Source organism: Poecilia mexicana, unplaced genomic scaffold, assembly GCF_051168715.1.
Source record: "Poecilia mexicana isolate PSO_F unplaced genomic scaffold, ASM5116871v1 scaffold_2, whole genome shotgun sequence".
Lineage (NCBI taxonomy): Eukaryota > Metazoa > Chordata > Actinopteri > Cyprinodontiformes > Poeciliidae > Poecilia > Poecilia mexicana.
The window spans coordinates 4,182,395-4,195,814 of NW_028263371.1; positions in this window are offsets into that span (position 1 = coordinate 4,182,395).

Sequence of the window (13,420 nt, forward strand, 5' to 3'; positions counted from 1 at the left end):
CCAGCGGTGCGTCTGCCTAACAGACCATTACAATGTCCCAGTGGAGGGGGGTGGGGGACATCTTTGGTGATTACTCTCGTTTTGCCCCATTTCAACCAACTTGTCATTGTGGTCATTTTCAGTGACCTTGAGGGTTAAATGCTCTCACTGACTGCTTTATTGGTTTATGGCATGTTAACAGTGGCGCCCCTAGAACATTTCCATTGGGGTGGCCAGACGAGGCCAGTAAAAATTTAAGAGGGGTGGGGAATATAAATATATGCACATAGAGATGACAATCGACTAAAATATTTTATTTAAATGTATTAATCACACTGTAGCGCTGTGATTAATCACAAATACTCACTATGCCTAACTTTGTAAGCTTGAAATATAAATATTCACGCAAGTTGTTGTTCTTGCAAGAATGGCCCTGGGCAACCAATTAAAACGCAAACAGTTGTCTGATTTATTTTTATTTTATTTATTTTTCTGCAGCAGAAAGAAGCAGGTGATGTATTCTCCCAGGATTCAACAGCAACTAAAGGAAACTTACTCCACTGCACATTCATGCAAGTAGTACCAAGCATGTTCAGGGAACAACTGACAAGGAAGATATGTCAAAAACTGCCTTTATGTGCATGTTTTCAAACAAAATGTTTTATTATATCAAACCAAACATGTCTGAATATGATCCATTTGACAGGTTTTTATATTTAGGAAGGCTTAAAGGAAGTCATTTTGCTTTAAACATTCATTTAGAAATGTCCTTCTCTGGAAGCTGTGTGCTGAGGCGACGGTTGCTTGTCCTCATCCAGCCGAGTGACCGCCGTAATTTGCGCATGTGAAGTTTTGACCTTGTGCACGCAGATGTGCACGAGCGAGCTGGCAACGTAACACAGGTTGAAAAATGTTCGTCTTTTGTTGCTGTCGAGGAAAAATTTTGATATTTTCACTGTCGTTTGTCGCTCCCCGTGAGTCGAGTCCATAACACGCTGCTGTGAACTAAGAAACTGAAAAATGAAAAAAGAAGTCATCGTTCACAACGTCTTCTGTTCGTCAATTGGCCCTGTTGAAATTCCTCCGGACAAATCGAAGTCAATGGGAGAAATTACAGACGAAGCACTGGAGGGAGATGAGAATTGAGCAGAATTGTGTAGGAAGGTGATGGCCAGGGTGACTCACTGTCATCATATCATATGACGATGTCAATAAAAAGACATGTGAAGACAAACATTCATTCTGGCCTTTGCCTAGAGAGTTTATAAAACTATATGGTTAAATTATGTCCTTTGCTGGTTGTTCTTAAAGGTTAGATTAGGCGTTTAAAAATTATGAAGTAAATACATGCAGAGGTGTCACTGAAGAGAATGAAGGTAACAAACAGAAGGATATGAGGCGCATCTTTATTATGTCTGACTTCTACAATTCATTTTTCTGCTGGATTACTCTCCTGAAGCCCAGGGAGTTACGTTTGCTTCAAAAAAAAAAGAGAAGACAAGAAAAGTTGAGTTTAAAATATTATCAAGTTTTCCAACTAATGAATGCTAATACCATGCACTGATAGAGCATTACTGTTTGTAGCTCAGTTACCAAATCTCACCTGCCATTGACAGGGTTACATTGCAAGTAATCTTTTTTCTGCTGCCAAATAAACATATGTCAAGTGTTTTTTATGCATCCATACATTTCATAAAGCAAACGTTGCTAACCTTCCCTGTTAAATCTTTTGATGCATTTTAATGTATCTCAAGAAGGCTCACACACCTCTCTCTCTCGGTGAGATGATTAAATGGACACTTGTCCAGGATTCTATCCCACACATATTACCACATGAGCCAACAATACACTCCCCACCACCTACGGTCTTGGCTTACCTGGAAGCACACACACACACATTGTGCGTGTGCACCGGATGACACACAAAAAGACACAAACGGAAAGAAATCAACGCTGTTAAACTGTGCTTTGGAGTGAGGTTGGTGGGTCAAGTGGTGAGGTTGCTCCATACTCTGCACAGCATTTTTCACCGGCTGCCAGCCTTTTAGATCAGCACTGCTTTGTGTGTGTTATAAACGTGGGCGCTCACGTCGGACATCTTGAATATCCGTCAATGTACACATTATGCACATGACAGCTAACCACCTGGTGCATGTTTAATTCATGAAGCCGCATGTACGCCATATTACAAGAGACAAAAAGTCCGCCGCAAACACACATGCGCACACACACACACACACACACGCACACACACAATCCTGTTCTTTGTCTTTGGAGAAGCTGGATCCACTCCAGTGCATTCTTCTCTGCTATGTGGCCCAGATTAGTGGCCCCTGACTAGGCCGTAATGGCAGAGAGCCCTGCCTCATCATCTGGCAGCTCCGGGCTCCGGGGCAGCTGCGGGCCTCCCAGCTCCTCCACAAAACTCACAAGTGTCTTTCGCTCTATCAGCAAGTGGAGGGACTGGTGATCTTTTGTGCTTGTGATGATACTTTAATGGCCAATTATTATGAGTGCACAGGGCTTTAGGCCTGATAGGCTCCGACATCTTGACAGCTGCACTGCACACAAAACAATGCCAGAGAGAGACTTGTGACCACTTTGCTTATTTCCTGACCTTCCTTCTCTCCTGCTGCTGCAAAAAAAAACTTAATTTGAATTCATGACCCTGACAGTAACACATATGAAACCAGTAGCAATTGTGGGATGCTGACCTACTTTAGCTCCATGTCAACTCAAAGGACCGTCGGTCAAGTCAAATCAAATTCACCCTGAGGCTTAAATGAATGTTGACATGAATATTGACCTTGTTGGTTGCTCCAGTGTTTTTGCCAATACATGTTAAAGTTCAGCTTGTATGAATACTATTTTTTATTTATTTATTTATTTAGCTAATGATGACATTCAGAAAGCCATAACTAATCTTAGGACAAATACCAGCCCCTCCTTAAAGTATATTAAAAGTTTGTTCACCTCAGGTCTGTAGCCTGTTGCTCCAGACCAGCAAGAAACAAAAGTTGAGGTGAGTGAAGTCGTGCAATTGGTGGTTTCTATTTTTATGATCACACTCGTACACATCCTTCCCCTCCCAGCCCCGTCTCTCTTGACATTTAACAGTCTGTACTCGTCTCTCCTGTAATTTCTTGTCATCACTGGCAATCTGGCTGTCTAAATAGAGGTTAAGGATGTGAGTCGGAATAGGCAGGTTGGGGTCAAGACGAGTAATGGTGACATTTTCTGGCGTTCTGTAGCGGTTGTAAACCGAGTCAAGTGTTTGACCGAGGAGGATGATTCTGATGAGAGCATACTTAAGACAACAGTCACCATGTCACCCATGTTTGATGGCAACAACATGGATTATATTGGAATAAGTAGTGAGGGGAAAGTTTGTACTTTAAAATTAACCTTGAGATCAATCTTGTCGTGAAAGTCATTAACTTTCAAATTTTAAAAAAGTGTCCTAAGCCTGAACATTCATTGAGATCTAAATTATTAAAAGCACATCTACGAACAGCTTTAGCAAAATAAAATAACTAAAGCTTAAAGAGTATTATAGCTTTAATCCAACACATTGTAGTTTATTTAGATCTTGGACTGGGTAGTCTAATCAAATCAAAAGTGGAGTTCCAAACAAACTGAAATTAAATCCACAGATTAAAAAAGCCACATTTACGTATATCTAAGACGACAAAACAAGGTATAAAAATTAAATTACGGAAAATAAACAAAATAACACTTAAAGAAGACATTAAAAATGCCATGATATTTAAAAGTTGACACAAATAAGTTCAAATAAATGTCAAGATTTAAATAAAACCGTCAACAGAAGATGAACAAAGCAGGAGGCTTTTCCAGAGGCAGCAGCACAAACATTTTTTCCTAATGACTTATTTAAAACAGCGTAAATATGAAAAGAACTGTTCAGATGTTTAGATGTTTAGAGTGCAGAGATTTGTCCAAGATGAAAATAATGTATTTCTAACTGACTGATCCCAATTATCACAATCATCTACATTTTAGGAGTTTAATGTGTTGAAACTGTCTTCACGTAGTTATTATTAAACGGGTGTAAATGTTTTTGAAAATATCTGGAGAACCAAAAATTACCACCACCAAATTGGCTTACTTTAAGTTATTCTCTGTATGTAGCATTTCATCTGTAAATTGTAATTCAGATTATTTAATATGCAGTCATCAGGCCTCAAAGGAACACAAGTCTGCCTGTCAAAGTGCAAAAAAATAAATAAATAAAAAATTAATATATATACAATTCTAGAAAATTCTACTCAATAAAAGTACGTACAGTTTAAAAAAAATAAAATAAACAGACTCCAAGATCTATCCTTGAGGGACACCAAGATTTACAACAGCTGTAGAGGTGAATAGTTTCTATAAATAGGATGAAACACTGCCAAAGGAAACACAGCAGATTACATTGTGCTACAGGAGGAGATTAAAAAGAAGAATTTAATCAACTACATAATAGTTTACACTGAGACCCAACAAAATTAAATCACCAACATTACTATTGGCGACCCTAGTTAGTAAATAGACTCTTAGCAGAACTCCCACTGCGCTCTGACAGGTCCTGAACCTTGACTGGCATTTTACTATTTTACATTTTACGTAGCAAAGACTATTCACATACAGTCACTTAAAATTCTGTAAAAAAAAAAAAAAAAAAAAAAAAAGCTGTTTTTTGCCTTTTATGTCAAGTGAGTTTGAAGTGATGTACAACATGGAAATTTTTTTTTATTTTCCAAATTACAAATGAACAAACAAACATAAATAAGTAAAAATAGATCCCATTTTTATAATACTGTATAACAAGTGGAACGTCTGAGTGTGATGGCTTTTTGTGTTTTGTGCTGTCACGATCAACAAGATAGATTCAGATTCATTTCAATTTCATATTTTCAGTTGATAGAAAAAACAACAACAAAAATAAAAACTAAATTCAGGTGCACTGAGGCGTGTTGGCCGTGGTGCTGTATGATGGTGACATGGAAGCCCTGTGGCCAGGCCGTCTCCTGTGGATGCACCATCTGCCGCTATTGGCGAGCAACGGCATCGCTATGGGTCGACATTCCAAACATGACAATTGTCATAAAGACCACATGCATCACGGTCTCCATAGCGACTAATTTAAGAGCAGTTCTTTATTTTGAGTGAATTAAAATTTTGGGGGGAAAATATTTTAGAACATACAGTAGTTCATGTTTTATTAATTCAACAGGTCCCTCGCTGGTTTTTTAAATGAACCTCATCCTGCTCAGGGTGGCAGGCCAGTTGGATTCTGTCCTGGATGTCAACAGGGGAGAGGCGGGACATACCCTGGACATGATGGCAGTCCAACCCGAAGACACAGACATGAACTCTCTCTCTTCAGAGGTCAGCTTTGAGTTCAGTCATCAGTTAACCTAGCAGGCATGTTAACTGACCGTAGGAGGAAACAGGAGGATCTGGAGAAAAAAACACATTGACACTACATCAGAGCCCCAGCTGAGATCTGAAATGGAGGTCTGATTATGTAGCAGAATTGCTCTCATTTATAGTTAATCCCAATATTACTTGGGCTAATTTAGGTTTTTAAAGCAATCTTAAAGGGGCAGCATTATGTAAAATTGACTTTCTGTATGTTATAATGTAAATCTTTCATCAAAAACAGACCTGGAGAGTTTCCTTGATTCTTTCATGTGTGTTTGAGAAATCCTTAAATCTCCCATGGCAACCATTGTGTTGTGCAAAAAGCTTGGGGGGGATCAAGCACCACCTTTGAGGCTCCTCCGTCCACAACTGCCCCACTCTGCTCCTTCAGATTAGCCAGCAGCAATTAGCAAACACCTGGTGGAGCTGAACATCTGCTGAGCTCATCATAGGAGTTACCTCTCAGTGAAACACTCCTTAAAACCTTGCTAAGGGGTTAGTAGAGGAGCCATGTTGTAATGACTTCCTGAAGATGGAGTAACAGAACAATGTTTTTAAAGAAACAGATGCCAATTTAAAGACGTTAAATAACAGTCATTTGATACACACAGCATTTTTATTAAAACTGTAGGTGACATAGTTACTTGATTTTGCCATAAAATGGCACTATGTGTTCCTTTAATTTTGTCAACATGTGTCTTCTGGTGTAATGTGGTTCTGTTTTTGAGTGGCCCAGCTGAGTCCTGACATCACCAAAGACAAGCTGTCAACTGTTATCGCCATAGAGACGCCTGAGTCAGTGGTAGAATGAAAATTGCAACAGGTATCAACAATTTATCTGCATGCAGCACCTTGCAATATAACCCTTTCGTTTTTTTCAATTTATGTGGCACTACAACCACTTTTTTTTTTTGATATTGTATTGAGATTTTAGGAGAAAGACACAAATAAAAAATTTAACTATAAGATTGAAAAACGTTTCAATATTCTTAACAAGTAACCTGAAAACTGTGACAGATGTGTTTTCATCCCCCATGAGCCAAAACAAATAGATGCTGTTTGTTATAGAAAAGTCATAATAATGTCCCGTTGATTTTTGTGGTTGAAAATGAAAAAAATTTGTGCGGAAAAAATCAAGAGACATGATTCTCTGAATGTATGAATATGACTCATTCAGTCAATCACTGACTGCAGTGTTCACAAAATGTAATGTTTCTGAGTGACTGAGCTGAACAAATACAAAATCCAACAGTGTTTGGCTGTCCTGTATTTTTTTTTTCACACTTTAACATTATTATGTCGTCAAGCAGGCTAGCCCAGTTACTGTTTCCCATCTAACAGTGAAGTTGTGCTTCTCCTCCGTTTTCCGTTTCAGTTCTAGTGACTATGCAGCACTCCACTGCCCCCTGCTGATCAGTATTTGGTACTTATCAAGTCCCATGATGCAGAATATAAATTCCAGTCAAATCAGTGTATATTATGCTGTGTTCTCTTTTGTTCTTGCTAATATTTAAATATTTCCTTAAATGATTAGATTAATTTTCTTTTCTTCAACTTAGTTTTACCAATGAATAGTAATAAATCTAAACACATTTTAGTCAACCACATGACTTTATTTTTCCTGCTGTACACAAGGAAATAATGATGTTTTATGCAAACATAGTGAATCCAGTGATACCTGAGATATTGAGTGTGGAACTGAACAAAAAGTAACATTTTAAGAATGTATTACCTCACATTATGTAATTCTGTGACGAGGCTCTTTGGACATTTCTCGTCAGAAATGTCCAAAGAAATGTTCTCGTTAGGTTCAGAAAAGTGAATGGAGATACAAAGATTTTTCTTTTTTTTCCCCCAGGAAAACAAAATACATTTTTAGCTTTATGGAGGATTTTTTTTTAAACTACATTACAGAGAAGGTTTTTAATTTTGGAATTTACATTAAAAAAAATTGGGACAAAAGAGGTATTTTCTTCTTTCAGTTGTGTTTTGATTCTTTGCTGAAAAGAAGGTCAGGGTGGAATGATTTATCTACACTGTAATCATAAGGACAGGTCTTAATCAATGATTAAAACAATTTCAGCAATTAAGTCAACTAACTTTCAAGGGGCAATCGAAATCTTAAAAATAAAAAAATTAATAACACTGGGACACAACCAAGCTGTGACTGCTGTACTGCTACTTCTGCTTATTAAAGGGACAGTAACGTGCATTTTCCAGGCACATAGTGCCATTTTGTAGCACAATCAAGTAACTATTGTTAACTTCAGTTGTTATAAAAAATGTTGTACATTTCAAATGTGACTTAAAAGAAAATTTACCTTGTAATTTAAAGCCTTGAAATTGGGCCTCTGTCTCTTTAAGAAACTTCTGCTCTTTCCAACACTCCACCTTCGGGAGGTCATCACAACATCATTCCTCTATTAACCCTTTAATAATATGTTAAGGAGTGTTTCACTGAGAAGTAGCTCCTATAATGAGCTCAGCAGATGCACAGCTCCAACAGGTGTTTGCCAATTGCTGCTGGCTAGTCTGAAGGAGCTGAGGGCGGAGCTCAGTCCCACCAGGCGTTTTGCACAGCTGAATAGTTTCCACAGGAGGCTCAAGGATTTCTCTAACATGAATGAAAGAATCAAGGCAACACCCCAGGTATGTCTTTGATGAGGGAATAACATTATAACATGATTCGAAGTACTGCCCCTTTAAGTGAGACGTTCTGTCAGTGTCTACTTTTTAAGACCCTCATAATGAAGTAAGAAAGGAAGTAATTCCTGAGTTGCCCCTTTGAGTTGATGGAGTTGACTTCTTCCTGTCAGGCTGGTTATCCAACAAAAGCTCAAATTGTCTAATTCTTGGACTGAGCAAATCATTAGCACACAATCAGAATCACTGGGCTATTTCATTATTGTTTTAGAACTGCCCTTTTTATTATTATTATTATTATTATTATTATTATTATTATTGTTATTATTATTATTATTATTATTATTATTATTATTATTATTATTATTATTCCAACTATTTGTATCAGAAAGCTGGTCTGGATTTGAGTAACATCTGATTAAAGCAGCTTTATCTGAAAAATCCAGTGAATTTAATCTCATCACACGCCGAGGGATAAAACACACGGGCAAGTACCACAATATTTTACTGTGAGATTGACAGAGCGCACTCCACAGACTGCTGCCCTCCGTATAACACCTCTGTTCTGTTGAATTATTCAACGGGAGTGGACCGGCGGCCAGTGTGCATGTGTGTGTGCGTGTGGGTGTGTGTATGTGTGTGTGTGCTCCTATAGAAGTCCGTGTCCATGCTGCACCTACATCCCTTCATCCCCAACACTTTCCCTTCATCTCCACTCCGTCTGATCCGTCCGCTGTTCGCCCGTCATCCAGATGAGATGAATATGCATGGTGGTCGAAACGAGGGTCACGACGAGGACGCAGAGGGTTACCGTGGTAATTGCTCATTTCATTTAATGAGTGGACATTTTGGGGGGGATTTTGTGTATCAAAGGCAGTGAACTTCAACTTGATTAAGAAAAAAAAGCCATGTGAGATTGGAGCTCAGAGTGTATCAGCTGATGTTTATGGTTGAAAGGAAGTCAAAATCAGTAACGACTGGCAAACATTTGCATATTTTGCAATACATTTCAATACATTACATGAAAATATGATCAATTGTATAATTCATGTATCATCAATGTATAATTCAGTGTATTTACATAATAATACATTAGAAAATATATTGGGGAAATAATGGATTAGAATATATTACAATATATTTCCAGTAACGTATTGGACTCTATAGTCTCTATGCAGTGGGATGTGGTGGAATGGAAGATTTTCCATTACAAAAGTCCATCTTGGAAGCAGATCCAACCCAGTGCTGTCAAAGTGTCGCTCATAAGGCATCTGGTGTGGTTATGTGTGGTGCAACGGCGTAAAGATACGAGATGTATGAATCTGAACCGGTGTGGGCTGGATGCCAGCTGACAAGGACAACCAAGCTCCTCTGTTTAATAAGGGCCAGAGCACTCATCATCACATCATCTAATTCATAATGCACTATAGATTTTTTTCTTTTTTTTTCAGGAAGGTCTAGCTCAGCAATCCGCATTAATTCATTAAAGAGCGCTTGAACACGGTTGAGTCCTCTGAGTTGATCTTTATTTCACCCTTCACACATGAACACAATGCAGGAGCAAACACAGTCAAAGAAAAGTGTGGCTTTTCTATTAGTTTCTTGAAGGTCACGATTTTCCACATCGACAAGACCGGTGTTTTTAGGACATTCCAAGGAAAATGTTTTTAAGAAAAACGCTCTCTCCTCTCAACAGCTACTTTCACACTGTTTGCATACAATGTGCTGCATGAAGCTGTACAGTCTCCTCGTGGTTTCTGTTGCAGTAAAGCTCTAAAACGACTACGTGCCACATGCAGACTTCTGCCTTTAAACGCAGCCGTGATGCTGTGTTTTTGATAGCTGCTTCCCATAATTTGAAAGAGTTGAAATTCTGTATGACTCATGTTAATTTTGTACTTCTTATACTGACAATAATTACATTTACAGAAGAAGAATTCTGCTACTTTAAATAAACAAATCCGCAAAACTTAACACCGGAAACGTCACATTTCTTATTATAATTGATTGAATTGATGGTTTGGACTTCCTCTTCTTTTCTCTCTTCTCTTTGCTCCTGCTCTACTCTTCAACTCATCTGGCATTTGTGGCTTCGGTTGAGATATTATTTCAGCTTTTGTAATGTTAATCAGCTTCTCCTGGTTTTAAACAACCTTGTTGCTATGGTTACCTTCATAACAAATGGCCAAAAGTAAAAAAAAATTTTAAAAAGTATCAGAAAAAATACTTCCAGCTGCACAGCATCCAAAACGAGAGAGAACGGTTGTCCAAAAATTTTATTTTTTCTGCCAGAAAAGGAGAAACTAAGTTGTAAAAAAAAAAAAAAAGAAAATTCAAACCTAAAGAAGAGGTACACCAACATGCTGTCAAGAATCTGAGAATTATTTATTTTTGTATGCTTTATACATAATAATACACATTTTATATTATTACAAATATCATTGATTTTGCAGCCATAGGACAGAGCTGTCAAACAATAACAACATAAAATAACACTGGGATGAACCGAATCTTCAACTGCATGAAAAGTTGTCAGACCTGCTTCACATAAAAAATTCTCTACAAAATGTGTTCAAAAACCTCAAAGGAACTTAGTAAAATGGATTCATTCATTAATATAGTTAAATCGATAAAAGAAAATTTGACTGTCAATTTAAGCCCAGACTGAAAGCGCATCTATTTTCCCTTGGCCTTCAACGGCAGTTAAAAAAGAGAAGAATTTTTCTTTTTTTTTTTTTACTTTTTACTTTGAGTTTTTGGGAAATTGCTGCAACTGAAATTTAGTATGCCTTGGTTTTTATTCATATTGTTATCTTTAATGGTATTTTACAGCCAATTTTATTATTGCATATTTTTTTCTTTTAACAAAAGTTATTTTATTTCTTAATTTATCATATGCCAATCTATGATGTAATTATTGTGAAACTCTTTGGTGAAATGAGGTCATTGGAGATGTGCTATATAAATAAGCTGACAAAAATGTAGCAGTGCAAAAATTCTTAAAGGGGCAGTATGCATTTTCTAGGCACATCATGCCATTTTATAGCACAACCAAGTAACTATGTTAGCTTCAGCTGTTCTGAAAAACATGACTTAAAATAAAATTGACTTTGATTTTTAGCACCTTGAAATTGGGCCTCTGAAAAACTCTGGCTCTGACACTCCGCCTTCAGGAGGTCATTGCAGCATGGCTCCTCTATTAACCATTTAACAATGTTTTTACCAGCGTTGCACTGAGAAGAAGTTCATGTAATGAGCTCAGTTTCATCAGCTGTTTGCTAATTGCTGCTGGCTAGTCTGAAGGAGCTGAGTGGGAGAGCTGCTCTGTGAGGTGGAAGCCTGGAAAATACAACTCAGAGGAGGAGCTGTGTCTTGAAGGCGGGGCTAGGTCCAATCAGGCGTTTAGCACAGCTGAATGGTTGCCAGGGGAGACTAAAGGATTTCTCTAACATGCATGAAAGGATCAAAACAACATTCCAGGTATGTTTTTGTATTTTGTTAAAGTCGATATAACAAAATACTGCCCCTTTAATTTGTTTGACAAAACTATATCAGACATATTGCATCATGGAGTATGTTTGCCTGTTAAATTTCTGCCAGTATTTTTCTCTCAAATTTCTCTCTCACACACAATTTATAAATGATAGAGCAAAACATAAGTTATTTCCAACATGACTTAGCTTTATGAGTGCTGTGATGAAACTGGACCTTTAATTGGCCCAAACCTATAAACATAGTAAATATCATATCATGGATGCTTTTAAGCAGATATGGCAGTACAGAATATGAGTAGTTACACCTGCATAAACGGTGAATAATAATAAATTAAGCTCAGGTACAGCTGTACATCACCTTGGCAACTGCTACTGAGAGCCAATATTCAAAAAGGTAGAATGTACTACCATACAAAAGGGTACATGAGTCATTTTGTCAGTTCCCTCATTGTAAGAAATTCTTTGGCGCAAGCTTTGTTTGTTGGACCGTGTGTTCAGTCGGTTATATTTAGTTAGTTATTGAGTTGTAAAGCACATTTGCTTTTCAGCTTAGCCACAGGATAAAATCCCCACTGCACCCCACACTGCGATTCAAGCATTCATGCAAGACCGACCACTGAGACCGGCTGAGAATATCACAGGGAGTGACAGAAGAAGAAAGAAAAAAGGGGTTAATGGTGGTAGTGTGTTCATTTGTGTGTTGCATTTCTAAATCCTCTCATTTTCTTTCCAACTCTGTTTTTTTTTCTCACTCTGTAATTAGCCCTTTCATATATTTTTTTAAGCCAGCTACTAATCTTCCACTCTCGTCCACCACAGCTACTCACAGGAATTATTTTTTATGCTTATGTTGAAGTATGTAAAAATCACTACTAGGTTAGTTTGCATGTTGGATGTTTTTAGAAAGAGGCAGCAAAGTAAAATAAAGTCTGATTGTGTTTCCTGTATGAATTTAGAGCTTCAAGGAAAAAAAAAAAAATAATAATAATAATCACACAAAGAACCAGAAGAAGCTGAAGAAGCTAGCATAAAATTTATTAATTGCTGCTGGAAAGAATGAGGACCTCAAGAATAATGTTGTTTGGTAAGGTGAGTTTAAATTAGAGCAGTCAGAGCACAGTCACATGCTATATCGGCATGAATCCAACATTATTCCAGGAAAATGTTGGAATAACGTTGGTGAAGCTCTATGGAGCAGGACGTGGCATGACTGGAAGCTTTGATGCAGCAGGTTCCTCCTAACTACCAGAGAATCCACAGTCACTTCCAATGAATATCAGGTGGGCGGGGCTTGTGGGGGAAAAAAATCACCTTTAGCAAAATTATAAATTTATCTGAAACAAGAGCAATGTGTAACTTTTTAATGGCGTGTCCAAAAGTAATTGCGAGACGTGAGATTAGTAAATGAAATATTTTGTAACACTTTGGTATTGTTTAGAAATGCATGTTATGTGTTTCTATGTGCTGTCTTTTTTTAGCTCAAGTGTGACGGCATACGTAGGTGAGGGTGTGTCTCAAACAAGCTGATGTTCCTACTGCAAACAAAAAGCAGGTATTTGTCACTTCCATTAGTAAGCTCTTGAAATGAATTTCAAATGTACACAGAAGAACGTGTGTTAAAATATGGTGTGACGCATGGTGAGTGATTCTGACACGACAGAAAATCAAAACCGTGACAGATTAATTGCAAGTTAAGTCTGTCACGGTTTGTTAAGTTATTGTCGCGCTTTTGAAAGCTCGCGCAAAGCTCGTGTCGAGCTCGCGTGAGCGGAGCAAGCAGTGAGAGTTTCTAGTTGACGCCGAACATCGGTGACGCAGCTATTCTCAGAAATCGAGGGATTATATGAATTCCAGTGGAGAGGGACCTGCTCTGCCAG